Consider the following 23,454-nt stretch of genomic DNA (forward strand, 5'->3'; position numbering starts at 1 on the left):
ATATTTAAACGGGAAATAAAGTAAACGGATATGGTTCATTGGACAAGTTCAAAAACATACTACGAAATGAAGAACAAAACGGTCGATAATATACCTTTTGAGTTTATTAGGAATACAGAACAAGAAGGAAAATAAAAATTTCGAAATTCGCAATCAAATCAAGAGTGTCATCGTAAGACATCTTTCGGAGAGTTAAAATTTGGTTAGCTAAAAAATCAAAATATGTGAGGACTAGAAAACTAGATTGCTTCTACCGGTAGGAACACATAATTTTGATATAACTTTAGTTGTGGTCTACTGGTATTCTAGTCATCCTCGTTCTCCCCCCTGCTCCCGCCAAGTGAACTTTGTGGTGGACAAACACCGTGTGCGTGGGTTTTCTCGGGGTTCTCCCGTTTCCTCCCACTTTCTTCATTCCACCATTTCATTCATTTCTCATAATCACCGTCTCCTTTAGCCTAAACGGCATAACCGTGGGACGTTAAAGATTTCATTTCATTTTTCGTTCTCCCCCCCCCCCTCAATTTTAACATGCCAGAGACGCCCACGGTGAAACGTACGCACAAACACACGAACGAACGTGCTGGGCGTCCAGATTCCGTATCAAAATTTGCTAATCCAAGTAGTTCGAGTAGTATTCGTTTGAACTCCGGAGGTAGTACCATAATACTACCAACAACAGCAATGGGAAGAAATGTGAATGAAGACGGCCAAGATCTATGTAGCCTACAAAGTACAATCTTACAACTCTGTATCTTGAGTGCCTAATGAAAATACTTGAGAGACATATGTCAAGATGAAAACACGGGGGTTTTGAACCTGGAAGCTCCTAATTGCGAAGTAAGAACGCTCGCTTACAAAACTTAAGAAGGATGTAATAATAGCAGTTGCAGAACAAAATTGAGCGTAGATTTCCTAGCTTATCTCCCCATCTAACTCTTAATACAGACGTACAAAACTTTCTCGCTGATTTAAATCAGAAATCGCAGCTTTATGTGCCAATACAAAGCTTAATTTAACACTTTACATCCAACCCTTCACTTCCTCAGTTGTTAGATTATGCCGGAAAACAGTAAAGCTAATGGAATGTGAAGACTGCGGAATTCTCTTGTTATAGAGTAAGATTAGAAACATTTGTTTGGTTCCACTTTGGTCTGGAAAATCTCTTCGTATGAGACATTCAGTCTTAGTAGAGCAATTGATCATTAAAATCCTGCTTCGTAGAATCAAATAGAGTTGGAATTTCGTTATGGATTATTTCACAAGTTTCGTGCCATTGTCAATTGCTTTTGAAATTGACTTACATGTCTCATCGGAAAATATTCATTCACAACAAACCACATATCTTTGTAAAGCCAAATTTTGTAAACCTTAAATTGTCTTTGTAAATTTAAAACAAAAATGTTCATTAAATGCTACAAGCGCATGGATACGATTTGTAGCATTCCATGAACAGACTATTTAATTTTTACTAGTATATAGAGTTAAGCTAATCTTGTATCCAGGAAAGTGATAAAATTGAGGACTTGAGTGCAGTAGTTATATTATTATACTAGCATATATTACCCGCTTCGCTGGGTTGAAAAGAAAATTTAAATGCACAACTCCATATCTCATGTGTTTAGTACCTGTGAAATGTGCTGTTTTCGTTTTTAATGGCATCGATTTAAAAAAGCTTCGGAAAGATCATTGATCATCTCGACGACCCCGAAAACCATGAATTCGACACTAATATTGGTCATTTTCGATCATTTTATTATCTCCCCCTCTCCCAAGTTTCGGAGCTGAATTTAATTTACACAAGATCGGAAGTGTCACCGGTTATCGACCGGGCGGTTCAGGAGATTTAGTCACAAACATAATGATTTTTAATTATATATATATATATATATATATATAATATTTATTTCCTGAATATTGTTAGGTAGATGGTAAATGAGATTGGGCGAATACAATACTTAGCGACGTTGTTTTTTTACCTTTTTATTTTAAAATATCAAGTTAACTTCTGTTCTACCCAGGTACATAGTTTGTACACACCTCTCAAACACCTTATTCCCTAGATATCAGTAGCATTGGTTACATTGATAATTTTGAATCCTCCGTTTTCTTTATCTCTAACATACATAAATAATTAACTGATCACTCATGTTGTGAAAGATTAAACTTAATTTCTATTAATCAATCATGTTACCTTTTTATCTAAATTCATTTTTCAAATTTGACAAAGTTATTTTTTTCTTTTTCCACAAGTGATCATAAAATAGAAGAAAGGAATGTGAAAAATTTGGAAGATTATTTGTTTAAAAATTAATGATTTGTTAATATAAATTAAACATAATTTTTCATACATGTGCGATAAGTTAGTTACTTATGTATGCCAACTATAAAGAAAACATACTGATTCAAATTCACTAATGTAACAAATGCTACTGGTTATGTGGCGTGTATATTAAAGATTGGTGGGGGGAGCACGGCCTCTTTAACCCCCGTAAGTTCGTGCAGACAAACACAAGTGTATTAGGAAAAAAAATATTATCCACTTTTATCCACCCAACAAAAAAGTTTGTACCATTCAAATCAACGAAGGACGGTCATTTCAAAATTTGGGCCATTTCGATCACCTGTAGTATTCAAATTTGAATTTTAACAAGCTTAGATTTTTGTCAATTTTTTCTCCAACGAAGAAAGAAATTTGTACCATTCAAATTAACGAGGGAGGGCAACTTCAAAATTAGACCATTTTGATCATCTATAGTGTGACATCTTCAAATTTGAATTCTAACTAGCTCAGAAGTTTCGGGTATTATCGAAAGTTCGAGTGTTCTCAAAGTTTTGGGGTTTATCGAAAGATCGAATATTAGCAAAGTTTCGAGTATTATCAAAAGTCAGAATATTATCGAAGTTTCGGGTATTTGAAAGATCTAGTCAGTGTCGTATTTAAGAAGGATCTTCTGGACCTAAGCTCCCCCGAAATTTTATTTACTATTTTAAAGTAAGGATCTTGCAGAATTTTCACATTTTTAGGAATAAAATTAGCAAAGCCTCCCCGAAAGAAAATCGTAAACACGCTACTAGTACTAGTGTTATAAAAATATCAGGTAATTTTGAAAATTTGATGATTACAGAAATTTTGAGTATACTCGTAACTTCAAATATTAACAACATTTGGTATTCTCGAAACTTGGTGTTATCGAAATGTTGTGCATTATCCAAACTTTCAATATTACTGACATTTCGGGGTTTGTCGAACCATTACGAAACTTCATTCGTCGAATATTCAAAAGTTTTCAAAAGTCACCAAAGTTTGTCAACCATGATTTCTTTCTTTTTTCTTTCATTCTTTTCTTAAGTGGTTTTAGGCCGTCTCTTAAGGACAAGGCTATTGCCCCTCCCCTAAAATGTACATGCCTGACTAACATTCGAATCACGGACCCCTAGCTTGGGTGTGCAGGAAGCTAACCCCATTTGCTAGCAAGGTCGACATGAAATCTTAAGTGCAAGTAGCAATGCGGAAATTAATATGTCACGTATAAAGGAAAAAGTGTTTATTAATGATTGATATTCTACCTGTAATTTGAAAGGTTTAGAATTTATCAATGTCGCCTCATAGGAGAGGGAATGAATACTGGATGTTAACATGGCTTTCCGAAAAATTGGGTGGTTCAGATCCAAACCTTATAGACGTCGAGCGATCCACTCTGACTCATATTTTTCTGTCCTTTTTAGCCTGCCCTATGAGAAAGGACGGGTTAATGTAATTACTCGGGCCGTACATGTGTGTATCTGTGCCATGTAAACAGCACCAGACAGAGCGATGCGCTTTTTCACACACTCTAACAGTGTATGCTAGTGCCACAAACAACAGAACCGGCACGGTAAAAGTTAGTGGCACCATTTCATTTTAAGATGGTGGCCAAAAGAAAATGGAGGCAACGGGAAAGTGACGAAGTATAATCACGCTAATATTCTAAATTGGTGAATCGAATCAAGTGATTCTTTGCACAATTACTGACATTAATCACCTACAGGTTACAGGCTTATAATTTCATGGGGCGCGGGCTCCGGCGGGTGCCAAAAGGAATGTTCGAAAACGGCAAAAATGAGGGTTCCTCTGCGACCTTCCCACCGCAGGGGGAATGCAGGGACTAGTGCTCTCAAACGGGTCGGGTTGTAGGCTCGGGTCAGTCGGGTCCGCTCGGGTCGGGTCAATCGGGTCAGCTCGGGTCGGGTTATCGGGTCGGGTCAGTCGGGTCAGTTCACTTTGATCAACTGAATTTAGGTTGAGCTTAAACTCGGCTGGAGTCGAAAGCAGCTGTTTTTCACTAGCAGCCTAATTAAAAATAGCAATTTTCAATAGCCATAAATCTATTTTGAACACTTGCAGCTAGTGTTTTTATGGTAAATGCTTATTTTTGTACTTGTGTGTACTTTAATTTTTAAATGTGGAAGATTGATTTTATCAATCGACTGTAATATTAATATCTGCGCCAATATGGAGTCTGGACTTAGAACGAAACTATATAAGTTGTTTAAGCAAGGCCAAAAGAAAGATTGGATATGGACACCAAGCCCAAGCAGGGCTGCGGTAGCTCAGTGGTAGAGAATTCATCTCTGATGCATGGTGTCCATGGTTCGATCCCAGCTTGTGCTAAGTGGGCTTTGTGGTGGAGAAACGCCGTGTAGTGGGTTTTCTCGAGGTTCTTCTGTTTCCTCCCACTTTCTTCATTCCACCATTGCATTCATTTCTCATGGTCACCATATCCCTTAGCCTCGGTGCAGAATCGAGGGACCTTAAACTGAATATTTTATTTTATTTCACCAAGCCCAAGAACATCGATACAAGAATAAGATAAAGATTGGATATGCAAGACGAAGTGCATAGTAATCTTGCTCTTGGCCTTGTTTTGGTGATCGCGAAGTAGCGATTAGCATATTTTCTTGCTTTCCGTATAGTATGAAAGACCATAATCAAAATCACACTTGGTCTTCATTTGTACCGATGAGGCGAGCATTCTTGGCTCTTGTATAGCATGAAAGACCAAGGACGAAATGCAGGACCAAGACTTGACTGTGCAAGACAAAGAATAAGACGCAGTATTGATGACCAAGACCCAGGGTGCGAATTGTTTGAATTTCATTTGTTGGGCTGAAAGTGATGAAATAAAATTAGTACTTTATAATTAATTATCATACTGTATTTTTAAATTTTAAATTACAAAATTCATATTATGTATCTTCTTACTTGCAACTATATATACTGTAAAATACGTTTAATTACCGAGGAAGAAAAATCAAAGTGGCGCGGGTCCCGGAATCATAAGAAGCTATTTTGGAATGAAAGTTGAAGGGTTGGAAAAAATCACAGGTGTTCTCCCGTTTCCTCAACCCTTATCATTGTAGTTAAATGATTTCCTTTTGTCTCCGTCAAGGGACTCTTGCTACTGCCTTCTGAGAAGACCCCCTGCCGTCCGTGCAGGTGAGAACACTGACCTTGAATAAAAATTTCGTCACATAGAACTAAAGCAAGAAAAAAATAAATTTCTCCCACGTCGGACACTGGTATCAGTTATAAAAAGAAATAACCAAACCTCAAAAGTGCCAAATATTCATTAAGATGCATATACAAATCCCCCGCTTGATCTAGCTAGTGGTTAACGTGTAAGACTTCGGTACACATGGTCCGGGTTCCCAATGGGAGTGCATTTTGGCGTTCACCCAGTGTCGTGACCTAGTGCTCTCAAACGGATCGGGTCGGGTCGGGTCAGTCGGGTCAGCTCGGGTCGGGTTGTCGGGTCAGCTCAGATCGGGTTATTCGGGTCGGGTCAGCTCAGGTCGGGTTGTCGGGTCGGGTCAATCGGGTCAGCTCGGGTCGGGTTGTCGGGTCAGGTCAATCGGATCGGATCACGGGTCGGGTAACTCCGGTCGGGTCGGTCTTCAACCCGACCCGACCCGATCTGTTGAGAGCACTAGCAGGATCGGCTTTAGAATTTTAATTTTGGGTAGGCCCGCTCCCTCGCTTATGGATACTTTTCTATACATATTTGATTGATTAATGACAGTAAGAAAGTACTTTTACAGTAGTGGTTGATGCTATTTGTTAAATAATTATCTACCATTAATATAAATAGTGGAAAATATGTTTATACCTTACTCTTTATTGTATCTTTTAGAGTTTATATATTTTTCAAAATACTTGGGTAGGCCCGTGCCTACCCGACCTACTCCTAAAGCCACCACTTGGGGAATGTATCTGATTACTGCGGTATGTGGTCATAGGCATTTCAATATAGCAGCAAAACGGAAATTTTGGCCATAGAAACGCGGTCTCAACTCCCGATTTCTAATCATTATGTACAGTGGTCGAAGTGAGACGGTATACGGTGGTATGCCATACCGCCTCTGGTTTTTCAGTAATGAGGACATACCGTCTCTGGTTTTTCAGTGGTCAAGACAATATTTAAATAGCCGGAATGTTGAGTCAAAATTATAATAAAACATACCGCCTCTGCTTTTTTTCCACTTCGAACACTGATTATGTACGTACATATTACTGCAGTACGTGATCATAGGCATTTCAAAACAGCAGCAAAGAAGAAAATGGTGGGCAACAAGATGATGCAAAAATGAAAATGCAAACACTGACGGAAAGGCGGCCTAGCTTGTTTTTCACTCACATGCAGCAAGTATTTGTTGAAAAATGATCTATTCTAAAACATATCAATAATTTGGTGTAAAATCTACCATTTCACATAGCCTACAAAATACCATAAGTCGACAAAGAAAGAAGGAAAAAAGGCTAAAAATATAGTACTGAAACATACTAAACGTCAGTTGCAAAAATGACAGTAGAAGATTATAGTAGTAGTAGTAGTAGTAGTAATAGAAGTAGCAGTAATATTAATAGTAAAAAAGCAATAATACAAATAATAGTAGTAACATCACGACTACGCTCAAAGTAGGAACAAATACTCGGATTAAAGGGAGATCCCCTTGCCGTAAGGCAAACAAAAACAATAGGTGTATGATCATGGGTGCCCGAAGAAAATTTTCTAGGGGGCATCTCCATGATTGCCATATTATATCTGGTCTATACGTGGTTTGCTATATTACGTGTACATTTTCGGGAGCCAGGGAGGGCGCCCCATGCCCCCTTCGAGCGCCCATGTGTATGATGAAAGCAAAGAGGAACATTTTAAAGTTCCATCAAAATCGTACAATCTGTTCGAAAGTTATCGTCGAACGTCACATACAAACAGACAGCGCGATGTATAGGGAGCTTCGCACCCAAAATTCCCAAAGTTTCTTTCAATGATACTCAAAGTTTAGATATTACACGAAATTTCGACAAACTCAAAAACTTGAAGGGTTTCGAGTGCCGGACAATAAATTTTCAAAACCGAAGTTCGAGAAGTCTTCACCCTTATCGAATTTCCTTACCTTTACCTATATCAGAAGATGTCTCCATCCAGAACTTTAATTTAAATCCTCGAAACCAGATGCAAAATTCTCCTTTTTCTGCCTGCCCTGTTGTTGGCACAATCGGTAAAGTGACAGCTGGTAGACTAGGATCTCAACCCTGTTTGGGTGATACATGTTTTATCTGCCTCTCTCTCTCTCTCTCTCTCTCTCTCTCCCTCTCTCTCTCTCCCGCCCCTAATAATTGGTCTTAAATACATATGGTAAGAAAGTCTTCTTTCACTTCATTTCAAGAGAGGCAACTTTTAAAATGAACACCCTGTACACACATATGTAGTACATATTATGTACGCCTATGATAAACTTGATTGCATTGTTTCTTGCAAATACTCCGATAATCCCGAACTTTTCAAAATATTCAAACAACTCGATAAATTGCGATCATACTGAGATCTTTCAGTATTTGATGCTTTCAAACAATTGGAGACTCACGAGTGCCTCGAACACCTCGAAAGTTTCGAACATTTCGAGAGTTTCGAACACTTCGAGTGTCTCGAACATTTCGAGAGTTTCGAAAGTTCGATAATTCGATAAAATTAAAATTCTTTATCTACGAAACGGTTTTGAAATTTATCAAATTGTTATCGATAACTCGATTATCGGAACAACCCTATATATGGGTCGTTCCTTCTCAACGGAAGAATAAATATTCTGTTGAAAGCAGGCTGAAAGTGTCAAATAACAAAGGAACACTCACCATTCGGAGTTTCCAGACTATTTTTTCTTCGCAAAAACATTTAAGACATCCCATTTCTTAAACTGGGTTATCACTTTACAAGAATCTTGTAGCTGTCATTAAAAAAATCTTGTAACCCGATCTTTCTATTTACTGTTTACACATTACAACTTCCTGAAAGCAAGAAAGATACATGTTAAAGCTATCCTTGTTTTCATTAGGGGCACCGGGCAATCTCCACTCAATGATGGACTTCGAGCCCTTCAAGTAGGGGTTTCCATCACCCTTTTTAAAAAAGACATCTTTCTCTTTATACTTGGCGTCATGCATTGTAAGATTGTCCTTTCATTCTTGATTCAGAGGGAAACAAAACCAAACAAGAAAAAAGTGCGGGAGAAGCGTTAAGTTGTTGAACTGTAGTGTTTCTTCCAGGCATGCAACTAAGAGGGCTCCCAGAATTGATTAATTCCTTGCTCTCCCCCCACCGGAGCAAGGATAAATTACACCGCGATTACATGTCACTCTTGTGCAGAATACGTTTTCTAGCAAATATTGTACCAGTGGAGTTCCCCCATATTTTAATTTTGACTCCACTGGGATAAAATTTTATGGGTTCGATTCCCGTATCATATAGCCTCGCTGCTGAACGGGACGTTAAACTCAAAATCAACTCAACTCGGGCAAAATTTACTGGAAGAAACCTGTGCAACTTTTTCGCAGGAAGCGATTTTTTGTATGTGTTTCGCTGAAACAGTAGCGGCGTCAGAAATTTTGGAAGGCGTTAACTGGAGAAAATTGCATTTTTCATAACTTGTTGTTTTATAACTTTTATTCTATATTTATTAAAAACTTTTTGTAATTAAATTTGTTGTCTTTCATTTTCTAAATATGTATTTCTGCTAGGTCTAGAAAAGGCTTGTGTTCATTTTGGCACTAAAGATGATGGAGCGTATCTTCAGAAAAACCGTCTGGAATAATTCTTATATATACATAATTTTTCAATAACTTAGACCTTCAGCCTCGGAATATCATTTCATTCTAACAAAAAGATGGTAGATTCGGAGGCGGCGCAACATATTAACCGTTGAAACACTTCGGGATATTAGAAAGTTTGTGCTATTAATAGACAGACATATTATTGCTCTTATACTCTCATATTGACAGAAAAAATACTTTTGTCGTCATGTCTTGAAAAACCACGAAAATTGTTATATTTTCCCTTCAGGGACGCGCGCTTGTAATGAATCTGTCATCGTACCACGTAAGATTTATATCTATTTATGCATGAAAGAATGAAAGATTTGCAGGCGGTCCAAAATATTACCCATTGTAAAACATGGAGATATTAGCTAGTTTGTACAGTCAGCAACAAATATTATTTCCATTTGGTAAAATTTATTTTCAGTATAACGGTGGAACATACACCGTTTCACCGACTTTCAAGGCAGGAGCGTAAATAAAATTATATATATTTTTTTTAATTCACCGAAAATTGTACTCAAATTGTCCTTCATTCTAAAGTTATTTACGAAACTAATTTCATCAAATGCAGACCTGTAGCCAGAGAGGAGTTAGAGATCCCCCCTAAATTATTTTTGTCCCTTTTAAAAATATTTTTGTCCCTTTTAAAGAGAATTTTCAAACTGACTCAAAATCAGTGAAATTCTTGCAATTATATTTACCAAATTAAGTTCAAATTTGCGAATTTTACTCATTTCTGTGTAAAATTATATATGCGCCAAACATGTTACAAATAAATACAGATTCTGTAAATAATAAATAAATATACAATTTTATGGTGTTCTTTGATATATTTGTAATTGCCCCCTCAATCTTCATTTCTGCTCCCTCCCCTAATAAATCAGACTGGCTACGGGCCTGATCTAGGGTTACCAACTCTGGAAAATAAAAAACCGGCACTCGTCAGAATTCCCTATGATATAGGTCTAGGTGTATAGGACCTCTGTTATGACCCATCCATGGGAAGGAAATTTACTATCGTGTGAACAAAAGTGTATTAGCACCTGTATTCTGCGTATCCTTAGTACATTCACTAATAAACTTAATAGATACATTGTGCTTGAAATCGATATTAATCATTTTATTGTACTTACCAGTAACTCCCACTTCTTTAAAATTATCGAAACAGATGAACAAAAGTATACTAATCTTTACATGACAATTTTGGATGTGGAAAATGAAATTTATTCTTTAAATTTACACTTCAAGTACAGGAAATTGCTTTAAGAAGTCATTTCTCACTCTCAATAAATGTATAAAAATTCTTTAGAAGTAAATTTCAAATTTTGCTTGATACAGTCCTTGTCATGTCTTTAAAATTATCTAAACAGATGAACAAAATATATTACCGGTAATTGTTGATAGATAGTAAACGGTGACAGTTTTGGATTTATAGCATGAAAGTTACCTATATTTCGAACTAGATGAAATTAGAGCCAAATTTAAAAAAAAAAAACGGTCATAAAGGGGTTGGTAAGAAGTTTGTACCGGTCACCGGCCTCGATCAAAATAACGGCAAGTTTTCCGGCCAGGCCGGTGAAAAACCGGCCAGTTGGCAATCCTAGCCTGATCAATCGGAAATAACTTTTATCACTGACTGTACTAAAAATATTTTGAAAGCATATTATTAGTCTCATATATTTACAGCAAAATCAAAATGCTTCTATCGTTGCTTTTTGTTGAAATAACGGGAAAAAAAAAGTTACTTTTCGAGTAGGGAGCCTAGCTCCACCAAGAATAAGCTCAGTTTGGCAACAAGGGATGTGTTTCATAGCTTTGCATGCAAGGAGCATCCGTGTTTGTTTTACCTCCGTGTTTTTTTTTTTTTTTTTTTTTTTATGAAGTACGTACGTTTTCAATTCCCTAATATATTCGTCGTAGTTCGTTCGTTGACGCAGAGATATCTTTGGAATTTTTATTGTCTTCACTCAGTTGATGAAATTGAGCTCCTCCGTGGCTAAGCGGTTAGCGTACGCGTCTTTGGCGCGGGAGACCCGGGTTCAATTCCCGGCGGGAGCTCATGTGGTTCGGATTCCACGTTAATCAGTAGGTCCACGTCTCATATAGCCTCGCTGCTGAACGGGACGTAAAACTCAAAATCACTCACTCACTCACTCAGTTGATGAAATTCAAGAGAAGAAAGTTTATTGAGCTTTAAGGACTCTCAGAACATGTCCCAGTAAGGAATGAAGCATTAGGACAGTTACATTACTTCTAAGATTCAATATGAAAATGTCACGTTAGTTAGAAACATTTTTTTTTAATTCTAGAACATAACCGATTTAATTGTGTTTTAGAAGAGAAACAATATTGCAAAAATTTTCAAGTAACGAAGAGCGTTTAGCAATAAATTTATTTATGTAATGTACCATAATTCAATTTACTATGCCAAAAATAATAAATAAAAAATACGATTTTATGAGCTAACAAGATGCTTAAAATTACACTTGCAATGAATAATCAGCTGATTGAAAATAATAACGTATTGCAAACATTCCTTCTGTTGCTTGACTAAGTCACGGAAATATTGTGTTGACGTTAAGTAGGAAAACAAAAGAACAATTGCATCCCGTTACAACGAAGTTGGTTTATGGTATCAGAAAGAAAACGAACGATAAAAATCTACATTCCTTTGTGTCCTGCATTAGTCATAGTTTGGTTTGTTGAACAGAACAATGTAAGCAGTACCTTCTATGTTATGCCTTTTATCAGTGCTGTCAATGATTACATAGACGTATACAAAACTCCTAAACAATGTTGTGAAAGACGTTTTTGTTACAGCGAAACATTTAATACTGGAATTAAAATCCAAACTTTGTAAATTAATGTGTAATGGAAGCTCCAATCCTTTAGAAGATATACTCCTTCTCGTTAAATATTTTTTTATTATTATTTTCTCTCTTCTCGGGACATTGGCTGAGAAGAAACTGTAATGAAAGACGTGCTAGAAAGTACAATGGAAGGAAAAAGAAGGAGGGGGCGAAACAGACCACAATTGGAGGACGATATTAAAACTGAAAGTTCCTGCGTGAAGACGAAAAAGCTTAGCTGAAGACTGTGGTGTATGGAAGATTCTCCGTTTTGCGGCAAGTGACTTGCCGATACTGACAGAGGGAGAATACATTGATTGTGCTGATGATAATTATAAATTGGTGTGATTTTTGAATGCTATATTAAGGATCAACTATAGCACACAAACTGTACAGAAAAGCAGTTTTGTACTGCCTTTGATCACTAATATGCTCTAAATTATATATTTTTTGTGTCACGTTCTTCTGTTCCTACTCCAGCGATATGGCAGAGAGAGGTCAGAAACATTAAAAATCAATATTTCAATATATTTCTTAAAATAAAATTTCTTGTAAAATGGTGTTCTAATAAGTTCTTTCCCTCTTCTTAATTATCTCTTAATTATCTACTCTTCTCAATTATTTTGTTTTCTATTAGTCTCTTTCCTGGCCGAGTAACTTTGTGGTGAACAAGATCGTGTCTGTGAGTTTTGCCTTTCCTCTGACATTCGCATTCCACCAATTATTATATAATCATTCATTTGCCTTAATCACTCATCTTCTTAAGCCTAAAGTGCATAATTGTAGGACGTTAAACACAAAGATTCATTTCATTTCATTTTTCTATTCACCTATTCGATTTTTATAACATTTCCTCGTTGGATTTCTGTTCCACGTAGGCAATTTTTTTTTTCCTTGACACGCACATTTTGAAAATAGCTCCAGTTGCTTTAATTGCTTTTTATTAATACATATACTGTATTTCTTCCACATACGGTACAATACTTCATAGAAAATGTTTTTTACATAAATCTGTATTTGGTAGTTTTATTATTATTATTATTATTATTATTATTATTATTATTATTATTATTATTATTATTATTATTATTATTATTATTATTATTTTCATACTTTCTTATTAAGTGACCCAAAATTAACTTTTCTTCCTCCAAAAGATTTCTTTGTCAATTCTTATCCTTATTACTTTCTTTCCAATTTACATTTCAGAAGTTTACTAATAATAATCAGTTGTATAAACAGAAAGTTTTTCGAAGGATCGGGTTTTTTTAAATAGGGCCTACTAAAAACAAACAAGCCATTTTTCACATTACGAAAGCACTAATAATAGCTCATCATGCAACCATACGTTGCACACATACACATACACACACACACACACGTATATATATATATATATATATATATATATATATATATATATATATATATATATATATATATATATATATATATATATATATATATATATATATATATATATATATATATTCTTATCTGAAATTCAACACTGCCTATCTCCAAATCTGGCAAATTTGAGTTTTTGATACTATTAGAATCTGTATAGAACACTTATATCACGACAGATGGCTCGGCTGACAGAGGCTCTGTTACTCCCTCGAAGTAATAGTTCGTATATTGAGGCTGAAGTTTTTTTTAAGCAGTTTTTTGTCTGTTGTAAAATTGGTGAAGTGTTACTTACGCGGTGGAGATTCAACACCGCGTATGTAACATTTCACCAATATAGCCTATATGAGTGGCTCGGGCGAACATTATGGTAAGCCCACTTGGCTACTTGTTGATGAAACTGACTTATTGGTGAAATGGGTTGGGATTGAACCACAGAACAGTATGTAGATAGTTTAATGTCGAAAATGTACCTGCAGATAGATGACAGGGGAAGCTTCTTGGTACCGGAACGTGTCATTGCATTGGATTACGTAGGAATGTTGAACCTTCTTTCCTAGTTTACTCGAAAGTTGTAAAATATGACATTGTTTTCCCCCGAGCCGTTCATATGTGCTTACACATATTATTATCAATAATAATATTATTATTTCATATATTATTATTAGGCATGGGCGCGAGACCAAACGAGACGAGAACTGAAACAAGTCTCGTCTCGTCTCGCAAAATCAAAGCTGTTGTCGTCTCGCGTCTCGTCTCGTCTCGCAGACCTAAGTTCTCGTCTCGCGTCTCGCAAAATTTCGGAAGTCTCGTCTCGCGGTCTCGCAAATCAATACTGGAATAATGTAGTCTTCATTCGACCCTTTTAAAATAATGTATACTCAAAGTTTACATAGTTTTGTTTCATTGTCGCATTGTTACACAATGCTTATCCACTCATTCGGATTCATAATGCTTGATTTTACACCCCACATTCTCGGTATTAAAAATGCCAGTTTTCTGTAGTCTCTGTCTATGTGAAGTATGAATGAATGAAGTATGTTACATTTGAGTAATCTTACTTGCAAGATAAAAGCTTTCAAATAACTTGGTAAGAACGGTAACTCAAATAGCCGTATTTATAGTAAACATGCAGCGTTAGTAATATATATTTCACAACTTAAATGCACTTTCATCTAAACGTTTTCTTAACAATTGAGAGTTAAGAGATTAATCTTTAATAACTACAAGAAAGACTACAATGAGCTTAAATAAAAATTCATTATTATTATTATTATTATTATTATTATTATTATTATTATTTATTATTATTATTATTATTATTATTATTATTATTATTAGTAGTAGTAGTAGTAGTAGTAGTAGTAGTAGTAGTAGTAGTAGTAGTAGTAGTAGTATTTAGTCTAACCGAAATTCACGCAACTAACCAATCTCATCTGAAATAATATTTCAAACTGTTTGCAGTCTGAAACACTAGTTTTTTCCTCAAAATCAAAACAAAACCATAAAAAAGTAGTGGAGTACCGACAGCATTTTTCTCCCCCTCCTTTTCTGACGAATAAAAGCTAAGCAGATATCAGTTCTGGTTTTAGAGGATCCGTCTCGCAGCCATAAATCCATTTATCCTAAATTTATGTTACGGAAAGAAACAACTGCTTTATTTTGACTAAAAAATTTTCCTTCTTAAACAAGCCAATAGGCCCTTTTTCTGCCTTCATAAAACAAGTTACCGTAAGAAAACAATTTGGTGGGCAGGGGGAACCACATTGGAACTAAACACGTGTCTTTTTCCCTCATATATATATATATATATATATATATATATATATATATATATATATATATATATATATATATAATGCATTGAAAATAGGAAGAAGAAGTCAGTGTCAGAGGCAGACAGAAACAGAGAGAGAGAGAGAAGATATGGTATCCTCTGACCAACGCCTCGAATTTCTGCACTGAAGGAAAAATCAAAGTGAGCCGTATATTTTTGAACTAGGATATATTTACCGAGGGTGCAATAACAGAAGACCGGAAACCGCAGCCGCGAATATGCAATGTTACCTAAGTTCATTGTTTCCGTCTACAAAATTTTCCGAAAAGAGAGCTTCCAAATATGTCCTCAATAAAGAAATAAAAAAAGAAAATGTATTGTACTGTCCCCTTCAGAGGAGAATACAAGTGCGGGGTGAGGAAGCGGGAAGCAGAGGTTATAGTTGTTGCCCTCTGAAAAGTTTTACGATAGTTTATTATTCTCCAAAAGCAAACTTTTTTTCAGAGTTGCCAGGTATATGGTGAATGCCATGTTTGTGTAGAAATCCAAAAAAATGTTCCCTTCTGATCATTTGGAGGGAGGAGATGCTGTAAATCAAGCTTCAGTGACACCTGCCACATGGCTAGCCAGCAGTTAGAGAGCAGAGAAATTCCGTCTTCCTGTTAGTCTTTAAAATGAAGGAGGAAAAAAAAGCGTTTGAAAAACATCAATGAATATATTGTATTTGAGATTAAATATGCTACTCATTTCGCTAGTTTAATTTATTAGAGTACAGGGAGAGTCTGGAGAAATTGTTTGAAAAAATAGATACAAATTATTTGACACTTTTTTCAGTCTCGATACTTCCATAGTCAGAAAATAAAATTATAAATCAATTTACCTCGCATCACCATTGAATTTATACTTCTTGCAGCTAGCATTCATTATCGACTCGAACAACTTTATTACTATTATTATTATTATTATTATTATTATTATTATTATTATTATTATTATTATTATTATTATTATTATCTCATATTTTGGTTTAAAGTAGTTTTAAACTTAAAAATTTGACAGGATCTGTGATTACTGTCCTTCTTGGTGATTACCCATTTGTTAATTTCGAAGCTTTCTTCCTGAAGAAGAATATCATCATGGCTTATTATCTGAAGGAATTAGCTGTTATTTTTACAGTTCCCAAAACTTTCTTACAGCACTTACGAACATTACTGATGGAAATGCAAATCGGGATAATTTATACAAAACTGAAGGGTAGTTACTGGGATACATATAGCATGTAATTGAAGCATGAATGCAAATGTTTGCTCTTGATTGGTCAAAACAGAAAATTGTCAACAAATGTTTATCTTGTCGGTGTAACAGCTGCCTACAGTTTTTAAAGGAAGTTTTTCCAAACTTTTTTTTTTTAAATAGTTTTAGTTTTGTTAACAAAATTTCAATAACTAATTGTCAGTGGTTACTCAAAATATAACTTCCTTTCTTTTTTAGTATCGTATCGAGATACTTGTAATTACGGTTATGAAACAACTATCCAACAACTTACCAACGTGAGCGATTTCATCCAAAATTATCCATTTCAGTTGCAGTTATGCTTGGCTAATAAGGGCAAATTTAGGGGCACTTGATCAGATTTGACTCGGAATCTGAACAAATTTCACACTGATTAAAATTATATACATATTAATAGAAATACTTATCAGGCATACAAACAAGCAGTAGAATTCAGTAATAAACGGAATGAGACATTCTGAAAGATTAGTGAAAAACAGAAATTAAAATACTCGAGCAGAAACAGAAAGGTAACAATCAAATGATATTTCTGTTCATACTCTAAATATATGCCCTTTAACGTACAAACTATATATTTACTAACATTCGGATATAGGAAATAAATTACAAATTAAGAGTACTTTTTAAAAATGCTCATTTTTTAAAGGATGAACAAAGAAGGATTAAGAATGGAATACAATCCAAGCAATTACATACATTCTAACCACCCCACCCGCAGCAATAAAAAAATATTTCTTTAGTTTCAGCCATCATATCTTAAATATATGCCTCTTTATCTTAAATATAATATACACTACTTTTTTCGATTATGGAGTGGTGCTTTGTTGATGATTAACGAAAAGTAATTAGAAAATTTTTTCGAGTTCATCTTTTTAGGTTATGTTGTTTCAGTTTGCGGCTCACATAAAACCAAAGAGTTCTTCAACTCTAGACTAAATCATAACTAAAGGGAAAGGCCAGGCCGGTAGCCAGACCAAAAATGTAGGGGGGGGGGTAGAAATTACGGAGGCTCGATCCAGCCATATTATAGTTCATTTGTAAACCTACCGTGAACATTTTAGGGGTCCGGCCCTCCTAGACCCCGTTGGATAAGTGTAAAATAACTAAGAGGAACTTACGATAGAGCAAAACCCGTGCAACGGTCTGACGGACAGCTATGTCTAATAAGTGCAATAAAAAGAGTTCTCTAAAGAACTTTCTTACCACACGACCGGGATAAAGACATACTTTTTTTTGGGGGGGGGTCTTACAAAATGTTTTGCATTAATCTGTTTCAATTGCGTCATAATGCTTTTATGGATAATAGATTTAGCTGAAGACATTATTATTAATTAATATTCTTATGTATAAGTTCATATGTAGAAAGGTGAGAAAACTTGCGATTGTTGGACATCAAAATGCCACTAGACTAAACTTCACATTGTTTCCTTTGTTGGCATCTTGCACTATACTTTTTTTTTTTTTTTTTTAATCTCAAGTCTAAATACCTGCTTACATTTTATGACATAAAATAAGGAAGAAAGTGGTTCAAGCTTTACTAAGTGTCGGTCCCAGTATTTGTCTGATATGAAAAAGGAAAACAGGAAGAGTTTGGGCATTTGGTATCCAACATAGAGGCGGGATCTCGGTCAAATGAAACGAAAAAGTTGCAGTTAGTATTTTTAGTTTTTTCTATATTGTAGGATACTCTCTATGGATGAATTGTCAATAAGTGAGAAGATAATCCTTTATCTTGAAGCACGAATGGATACACACTTAAAAAAGTTCACTGGGAGAACTTAAAACGAGTTCTAAACCATCTTGAAATGAGAGTATTCTTTACAAATGTGAACCAGTAGCCATGTGATAAATGTGAAACAGATTGTGTCAAGTGCCATGTTGAGAATGGACAATGCACACACCTAACACTATCTGCCCTTCCTTTGCTTCGTTTTCTCCAAGACCCTTTTATTTCAAGAAATAGAGTTAGTCGTGTGTTTGTATATGTAAGACTGGCCACCCTGAAAAAAATCTTCACAGCCGGGAGTGGGTGGAGAAACTCAGCTGGAAGGGTCGCGAAGATCGAATTCCGTAGACTTGCAACCTCCTGAGATGCGGCCTATAAATTCATGAATTTTGATCAAGACCACCACAGAAGTAGTCTTCATTTGTAAAGTTCAAGCACAAGAAACATAATTATCTAATTCGTATATTCATAAACACGAAAGGAGCGAAGTACTTTATTCAAAATTATTGTGTCATTCGTTTTCCGTCTGTGATCAGCAAAGTGAAATCCATCTCCCCCTCTGGTATGGTCAAGCTTCCTCACTCTCCTCACCCCGTGAAGAACAGAGGAACCTTGCCTTTTCGTGAAGACCTTGGAAGCACACAGGAAGCAGGAGGGGGTGGATAACTCTGCAGGAGGGTGAGTGGCGCAAAGGCAATAAACCAAAGGACAAAACAAATGTCAATCGTTCGGTCGGTACCAGTCCTATGGTGGAGGAAAATGTTGAGATGGAACTAAATCAGGTTTAAAGAAGTTTTGATGTTTCAAACTCGAGCGTGATATAGGGAGGAGCCGGGGCAAGGGAGAATGTCAGATTTCAATATGACTGAGTTATATATATATATATATAGTGGCGGATCCAGGATATGATCAAGGGAGGGGCTAAGCCATAGTTTGCCGCTTTATCCAGTGTAAAACAGGATTGAAGTCCATTTTATCCAGTGTATACCTGAGGTTCAAGGGAAGGGGGGCTATAGCCCCCCTTGGATCCGCCCTTTATATATATATATATATATATATATATATATATATATATATATATATATATATATAATTCTAAATAAGAATTTTTTAAAATCTAAATAATACTTATAAAAAGATTTAATAATAGATGTACAAAATTATTAGTACAAAATTTGAACTGTAACCAAGCTACTCTAATTTAAAACATATTGAAATAAATATACAATGACTACATAATAACATTTATATCTAAATTATTTTGTTTTTAACCTATACTACGTAGGTATGTAAGAAATAATGTACAAAGATAAGTATCTGTATTAATGGAAAATGTAGATGAAAGTGTGATTCTTAATTCCATACGATATTATTATTATTATTATTATTATTATTATTATTATTATTATTATTATTATTATTATTATTATTATTATTATTATTATTATCTCCTTGGAGCAGTACAGTGTGTGCTTTTTTTTAATGATTTTCCAATGGTAAGTTTTATTTATAGTCAGGAGTTGGTATTCTGATACTGTTTTGGATGGCACCTCATTACGTTCCACAAAGCAAAATATCATTTTACTAGGATAATGAACAATGAGTAAACAATGTTTAGTATAAATTAAATAAGAAACAGAAATGCATGTAATGATTTAGGCCTATATTTTTATTCACTCAGAGATGACACTGTTACAAACTGACAACAAAATTACTTTTTCTCTCACAGCATTCCATTTTGAACAAAGATATGTAATATCTACATTTTTCATTAGTATCACACCACAGTACATGAGAGTCTTTTTATGTTTGTTTATTTCCCTTCCGCATTCTTTACAGTTTTCTCTCAAAGAATCAAATAAACTTTCGATTCAATTTTCCAGTGTGAGCCTTTCATCTGAAATACTACACTTTTTCTTTCATCTCTTATCGAAACACCATCATATTAGGTAACTTTCTCATCACTATCCTTCGTGGCTAAGCGATTAGCATACGCGCCTTTGGCGTGGGAGACTCGGATTTGATTCCCGGCGGGAGCTCGTGTGGTTCGGATTCCACGTTAATCAGTAGGTCCCGTCTCATATGGGATGTTAAACTCAAAATCAACTCAACTCAAATCTTTAATCACTATCTCTTCCAAAATATACAAACAAACAAAGTCAATGAGAGGAAACTTCACTATTGAATATCTTCTTCAACTACATCTTTCTTTCGTTGTCTCCTCTATTGTAAACTCTTATTAGTGGACTATTTGATTCCAACTTTCTTTAGCACTTCCAACAAAACATACCAGCTTATGGGGAGAAAGGAAATCAACAAACTCAACACATATTAAAAGAATATACAATAATACTATGTACTTTACCGAAAACAGCGTTCAAATTGCATAATTCATTCTGGCGTCGTTGGTAAATAAAACTTAAATTGTTCAGGTTTGTTTACGAGACGAGAGTTGAGTCTATCTCGTTTCAAAAAGATGTCCTGAAAGTTGTCTCGAGTCGCAAAGTGTATCTGCTTCTATTGGAGAGCACTGTCTCGTCTCGTATCTTGTCACGGAGGTCGCGGTTGCTCAGTGGTACAGTGTTTATCTCTGGTAAATGCGGTTCCTGGTTTGATTCCAGCTCGCATCAAGTGGTGAATAAACACCACGTGCGTGGGTTTTCTCGGGGTTCTCCCGTTTCTCCTCACTTTCTTCATTTCACCATTTCATTCATTTCTCATCATCACGTCTCCTTTAGCCTAGCCGACATAATAGTGGCGGGACGTAAAACTGAAAGATTTCATTTTTGAATCTTCTCACGAAGATTCTGTGTCATCTTGTCTCGTGGGTAGCACAACGGGACAGTAATTTTTCTCCCTACTGTACAGTGATAAGTTTGGCATATTTATATTGTTAATTAAAAAAATGTCATTGGAAGTAATTGTTTCGTTTTTTGCATGTCTCAGAATAGCTGTGATAGAGCGCAGCCTCTGATACGAGGGGTCCCTGGTTCGATCCCAGACCACGTGAGTTTGTGGATGACAACATCATTTTCTTCCTCCCACATTGTCATTCCGTCAATTATTTCAATGAAAGTCATTCACTTTCTCTAACACCCTCTCCATTGGTCAAGTAATTAGCGCATACGACTTTACAGCATGTGGTCTCAGATGCGCTTCCTGGTGAGACTGTATTAATATTTAAACTCATTACTGTGATTCGGATTCCACCTTAAACTCTAAGACTACCTCTGATTTAGCCTTGGTACCGCAAAAGGGACTCTAACTCCAACAAACAACAACGCCCATTAATCATCTGTCTTCTTTAGCCTACAAGGCATAAACGTGGGACGCAAAACTAGATTTCGTTTCATTTCATTTCATTGTCGAGTTTCGAGTTTGATAACACTATTGAGTATTGTATTCGAGTCGAGTATTGTATTCACTGTCAATCTATTCGTCGTATGTTGAAGTGTTCGCAAAAAGATTTAGTTTAACTAAGGAAGTAAAAGGTAGCAGATTTCCTTTCATCCAAGTCTCGAATCCTGTATTGCGTGAGTTTAAAACCGTGACGAAAAGGAATGCGAAGGTTACCTTAGATATTATTATTATTAACTTAAACTTTCTATACTAGTCCATGCATGGCGATTACATTCTAATGGGCAGAGAAATTAAATGTTTTTAATTGGACGCACGGGCTAAAAGATAATAAAATAAAATAAAATAAAATAAAATAAACGAATCTTTTATTATGTAAATTATTATTTAACACTTTAAATATATAAGCAGCATACAGATCACTATAGACATTGTCATTTAGAATAAGTGCAGGTTTTTGGTAGCACTAAAGTCAAAAGCAGCAGGAGGACATACTTACTCCTGTTCCTAATTTTGTAATTGCAATGCCAATTTCCTTTTTAACCTACAGGGTGATTACGAAGTCCCGTTATAACTACAGGCCCGTAGCCAGCTCAAAAATTTAGAGGGGAGCCGGTCGAAGTTTCGGGGTGCCCGATCCAACCACATTATAGTTCATCACCATATTATAGTTCACTTTTAACCCTTTGGGGATCTTATGGTACATTTTGTGCCATACGCATTTTTCATGGTACATTGCGTTATTTCTCTTCTATTTGAGCTTTTTCGTCCGGTTTTGTTTTTTCGTTTTTCAAGTCCAGAGACATTGTAGAAGACATTACGTATGGTTTCAGACCGTCCTGCGTCCAGACATAGGAGGTGATGACGTCATAATTTTGAAATAGAAATTTTCCCTTATGAGGCCTATGTTCATTATTTTTTGGCGGGCTTATTTTTTCACGTAGAAGATTGAAATTTTGCACAAACATTCAGTCCACCGAGTAGTATTTACCAGAGTTTTTGTTCCGATGTCAGTGCTAAAACAGGGGGGAACCAGAGGGGCAAAGGGGTGAAAAAAGGGATATTTTTACCCCCAAAATCCCGTTTTTCGTCATTTTCCCGCCTCACATACATGATGGGGACACGTGAGTCATACCGTCTGAAAGGCAGTTCCATTCTGAAGAGAACGACATTCGAATCATTATCCTAGGGTAATTAGGGACGTCTCAAAGATTTTTTGAAAAATATACTTCTATATAGGGAAAAATGGGACATGGTGGGTATATTTTTTTGGCGGGCTTACTTTTGCACCTAGAAGATTGAAATTGTGAAGAAACATTCAGCCCACCTAGTAGTATTTCTCAGATTTTTTTTCAGATCTCTGTATTAAAACAGGGGGTCCAGAAGGGGAAAAAATTGAAAAAAAGGGATTTTTAGACAAAAAATCCCGTAATTCGTGATTTTCCCGCCTCTCACACATGATGGAGACACGTGAGTCATACCGTCTGAAAGGCAGTTCCATTCTGAAGAGAATGACGGTCGAATTATTATTCGAGGGTAATTAGGGACGTCTCAGTGAATTTTTTTCAAAATATACTTCTGTATAGGGTAACATGGAGAATTTTCTGAATTTTTTTGGCGGGCTTATTTTTGCACCTAGAAGATTGAAATTGTGCACAAACATTCAGTCCACCGAGTAGCATTTAACAGATTTTTTCAGATTTCTGCGTTAAAACAGGGGGGTCCAGAGGGGCTAAAAGTTGAAAAAAGGGAAATTTAGACCCAAAAAATCCCTTTTTCTGGAATTTCCCGCCTTAGATACATGATGGAGACATGTGAATGGTACCGCATGAAAGGCAGTTCTATTTAGAAGAGAATATGGGCGACACATGTCCCTAGGGTAATTAGGGATCTCTCAGGAAATTTTTTC

This window comes from Thermobia domestica, chromosome 3 (assembly GCF_964235325.1).
Source record: "Thermobia domestica chromosome 3, izTheDome1.hap1.1, whole genome shotgun sequence".
Lineage (NCBI taxonomy): Eukaryota > Metazoa > Arthropoda > Insecta > Zygentoma > Lepismatidae > Thermobia > Thermobia domestica.